The sequence below is a fragment of the Zonotrichia albicollis genome, chromosome 1 (assembly GCF_047830755.1).
Source record: "Zonotrichia albicollis isolate bZonAlb1 chromosome 1, bZonAlb1.hap1, whole genome shotgun sequence".
NCBI classification, from domain to species: domain Eukaryota; kingdom Metazoa; phylum Chordata; class Aves; order Passeriformes; family Passerellidae; genus Zonotrichia; species Zonotrichia albicollis.
In genome coordinates this window covers 39,721,350-39,726,638 of record NC_133819.1, presented here as the reverse complement: position 1 = coordinate 39,726,638, position 5,289 = coordinate 39,721,350, and positions in this window count along the sequence as shown.

Below are 5,289 nucleotides of genomic sequence, written 5' to 3'. Positions count from 1 at the left end.
GTGGTAGACAACACTGCTCACAGTTGCTTTCTAATTACCATCGTCATACCAATTATAATTTTTCTGGATAATTTCCCCCAACTCAGAAGTCGTAACCTGCTCAATTGCTTCTTTTATAGAAGGTGTTTTCCATTTCAGATTATCCTTCCAGCTTTTTTTGGCACCTTTTCTAATTCTAATATAAATTTTCTGGCAGAGGCAGATGTAAACTGCATATTTTTCAAATTGTAGTCAAGCCATGCATCCATAAAGTGTTACAGTAACACTGCCTATTGCACTCTCTATTTTTCTTACTAATGTCTGCAATTTTAACTTCTATTTATCCCTGACTGCTACTGACCGATACACTGATGTATTCATGGAACAATCTCACTTCTGAATATTAGTGCTGGGCTCAGAGCCCATCATTTAAGATGTGACATTAGAAGTACTTTTGTTCAGGGCTCATCCCTTTATGTTTATCTGCACTGAAAGCTATCAACTGCTGTGATCTACACAGGCACTCATTATTGTAAGTTGTGCACTTCTTCACAGACAGTTCATTTATCAATATTGTAACCAGAAAAGGCTCCTGCACACATCCCTCTGGTTTCTGCCCACCATCACATTTGTTCATTCTGCTTCTCTTATTTTTTAATGTTTATTACAAATGCTCAGGAAATTAAATGCGAGGAAATCTACTGAAGTTGCTTTAGAAGGACAGATACACCACTCCAGTCAGTTCACTCTATTCAACTCCTTCCTGACTTCTTCAAATAACTCCACTGAGCCAGCAAAGTAAGGCATAGCCTTAAAAAAAATATGTGGAAAAACTCTTCCCTAACTGATCATACTTATCCAGGTGTCTGTTCTTTGTGAGATTAGCATGCTACTGAGCCCAAGGACAGGCATCAGGATTCCATATTTGGACTTTCATGGTTCTCCCTGAAACTGTTTTTTGGTCAGTTAGTATCATGTCTGACATCTTCAGATGTGTGAGACAGGTTTAAGAGCATTATCCACCACTTTCAGTAATCAAACTCTTTCATTGGTGAGCCCCTTCAGACCTATTGCCTGACCACCATCTTCATCCTGAAAATTTGCTACTTTTGTCCATTTTCTCAAGGACAAAACTAACCTCATCTATCTTACAGTCAATTCAGTATCACACAGATTTTGTAACGCGGTTTCCCACAAAAAAAAATATTTGGGTTTTTTTCTGGTTTGTGTATTGATGCTGTTTAGTTTCTTGGCTATTGCTTCACAGAAGCTGAGAATTCTTTTCATATCCTGATCATTCACAGACCCAAAACACTCTCAAGTGAGCCTGTTTCCCTGACATGCTTCAGCTTATACTGTTGTACTTTTGCAACAACTAGGAAAGCAAAGTGATAAGACTTAGATTTCCATGAGAAGTAATGGATAATGAACAGCAACAAAAATTATTCTGTGGTGTTTTGGAAATTCCTTGCTTCTTAAAAGTGTAGCAAAGACCATTTGTACTTTCTGTCTCCTGCTCATTTTAATTTTGTTCCTCTCTTTGTCCAGCTGGATATTAATGAAATGTTTACCACTTAGTTTTCCTGCCAAACTTAAGATGACTCTCTGTGACTGTATGCCTTCTCAAGCAGGTACTGTTCAGGGAATAAAAAATGATATATTAGCTAATCTTACACTAGGGGAAATCTTGAGTCCAGATCCAGGGCCAGCTGCACAATTCAAGTATTTATCATCATCAATTGCCAAGATCAAATCATACCAGAGTGCATTTATGGAACAGTGATAGACTGCCAATGTGATACACTCTTTCAAATACCATGAAAATATTGAGTACTTTTTTCTGTGTTTTTTCATGAGTAAGATTCAAATGTTTATTTACCAACTGAGATCAGCCTAATGTTCCTTGAAAATGCAAGCAACATTAGAAAAGATCTGGGAGAAACTCAGCCTATTCCTGTTTCACTACAATTCTTTCACTCTAAGTAGATTATCATAAAGTGATATTGGCAATTGCCAAGGCAATTGCACAGGGTACAACTCTCTCCATCAGCTGAGCAGGCGTAATTGGATTGAAAACCTGGATGCATTAGTCTAATCTAATACTATACAGAAATGTACAATCAGTTATACATCATATCATCTCAGCACGGTGTCAAATCAATATCTCTTTTCAGCAGGAAAAATGTGCAGGTTGTGCTGGAGATATGACTAATGGGAATGCTATTTGGAGTGTTTGGAGTGCAGTTTGCACTGAAAGGAATGATGACAATTGGTTTCATCTGGACTAATTACAGCTCAGTGGCCACCAGTTAGGCAATTACTCAAAGGAAATCCTCTTGAGGGAAGAGTACCTCAGCTTTGACAAGAAAACATAACCAGTATAAATTCCTTATGTGTGGTAGAAAAAAATCTATTCTTCCAAAAGATATAAAAAGCAATGTAAGCAGAAGAATGGGTATTTCACCAAACCCCACAGTATTTCATGTTTTCTGTGTGAAAAAAATTCCTAAATCTCACAGTGTCCGATTTGGTCTCCCTGAAACAATTCTTGAAAAGATAACGAGAGAGGAAAGGCAGTTTTGAGAAAGTGCTCAGTCATCTGCATTTCTAATGCACCACGTCTGCATTGGGTAAGGTATGCATGTGGTGACTATGATTCATGGCATACACTTCGTGAAGCACTGTGGGAATGTTGTCTGTTCAACAGTTCTGACCTCCAGGAAGGCCACTTTAAGTAGGAAAACCATATTTATTTCAAGAACATGCCTAGACTATGAATTCAGGATGTTACCAGAGTGGCAATAGAGGTGTTTTGCATGTGGTACTTCAGAGTGCAAGTCCAGAAAGAGAGGCAGCAAGAGAAGGATGGTAATAATTAGATATGTTTGAGAGAGAGCTCTCTATTATCAAACCCCCCTTGTTAAGGAGTAAGGAGACAAGAAAGATTAAGAAAATAAACTCCTGAAAAAAAGAGAGAAATGTAGTGCCAGGTGGTGTTCCCAAGACTCTTCCTTGGATGAAAAGATCACCTCCCATTTCAGTCTTCTACAGTCATGAGCAGAAGCCTGGATTCCAGTCCATCAAATCTCTGCAGAACTACACTAAGGAATTAACTGTTCAATAAAGCCCTGTTTGCATTGCAGGATTCAGCCTGCAGAAATCAAGTCTTAACAAAACCTATTGACAAAGCTTGCAAAGCAAAGACATTACTTTGGTTTTGTTTTTAGTTTTCCCAAGACTACCTTGAAGTAAAATCACAGTTATGGCACTGCATAAATAACTACTGATGTTTCTTCTACTTGTAACCCAGATGAGGATCAATTCACAAAAAGGAAAAAAGCTATCTTTTGTGAAGTGCTTTTAATAGCTGTGTAAAAATGAAATACCTGACACAAAGAGACATAAGGGTACTTTATTGCTGAATATTAGTACCTATTGTGTGCATAAAGGAGCTGTGAAGCACAGACTTTTCAGACAAGTCTTGGAAGTTTCCAGACATTATTACAGCAGGGCTTATTGAAAACTTCACCCCCCTCCTCTGGGGATGGCAGAGGACTCTGACATGGGGGGCTTCTGAACTACTGAGTCAAACCTGCCTTTGATGAAGCTTCATTTCTCCCTAGATAGCTCTGAGGTATTATCTCCATCCAAAAAATAATTTTACATTTGTGTAGAACTTTTTAAACTGCAGAATCCTCTATTTCTTTCTCCATTTTATATGAAGAGAATTTTAACCCTCACTAAAAAAGTATGATGCATATTTTCAGTAGAGTTGAAATCCACCTTCAAGAATTATTGCTAAGATTACCCTGTGTATTCAAGCTCCCAGAAAATAAAGACCATTTTATCACATATATTTATTATAACTAAATCATGTCTGTTATATATAGAACACAGTACCTAATATGTGTCTAACTGAAGATTAAGTCTAACTACCATAGCATTTTTCATTGGCTGAACTACATTCTTAATAGACATCATAATTTTGGCACTGATGGCAGCAGTAATTTCTTCAGTAAATCACAATACACTCCCTAAGTGGAAAGAGCTTTGCAATTGCCCAAATAAATGGAAAAATAATTTTGCAGGATCAGTAAAGGTAGCAATAATTGTTATAAGGCTTATTGTAGTTATTGCAAAGAACCTCAGTTGTTAAATACAGCCAATCAGAAGTAAAACAGCAGAGTGGAATCCATAACAAACATAAGTGCAGCACAGTTAAAAGAACAAATTTTTTTATTGCTAAAAAACAGGAAAGCACAGAAAGTGATGAAGTGACTCCTTCAGAAACAATGAAGTGCAGAATGTCAGGTCACATCATCATGACAGAGGTATTAATAATTTTGTCCAAGGTCCACTTGGAATTAGGCTGTAATTTATAAGCACAAAAGGTTTTTTAAAATTTTTTTCTAATTAAAAAGGCCACTGATGTCCCAATACACAGAGATATTAAAATGTTCCAATACCTGTATGTGTAGGTGCACAGTCCCTTTATTATTCTCCACATTGTTGCTTACTTTGAAGGCAACATGGAATCACACCAGCAATACTGGAAGATATAAACAATATATAGCCATAAAGCAGTGCATATTATTATAGCATGAAAATTAATATTATTCTAAATAATCTCCTGGTCCATATAGTGCATAATACAAAAAGGGAAGCTATATATGGCTCATTGTACAGCCTTGAATGTATAATATGAAAATTTAAATTATCTCTTGTATTTTTGCCAAATGTGTTTCTGAATTACATGGCAGTTTTCATTTTGTCATCCTTGAGTGCACAGAAAAGTTGAGGAATTTCTCTGCAACGTGGTTATCTCAAAACCCCTGTAAATTAAGATCCTGAAAATCTTGATCTTATATTAGAATCTGTTTTCCTATTTCATGTATGGAAGTCTGTATTTTGGAATAAACTAACATTCTTCCTTTCCTCCAAAGTTGTTTCATATCTCTGAAGTTTATATTTCAATCCAACCATGAATGCAGGACTAGGAAGAATATTTTACTTTTGTGAACAAACTTCAACATTTCAAAAAAAGGGACTGAATATCAATTATTTTAAGGCAGCACTTCAAATAAGTTAGTTTCAGTTGTACACATACAGAATTTAATGAACAGAAGAAAATAGAAATATAATTTTAAATTTTAAAATGAATGAATGTTCCTTATTGGGTTTTGGGGGGTATCTTGCTTTGTTTTGGCGGTGGTTGTTTGGTTTAGGGTTTTGTTTTTTGGTGTTTTGTTGTTGTTGTTGTTATTTTGTTCTTTTGTTGGTTTGGTTTGGTTTCTTTTTTTTTTTTACAGC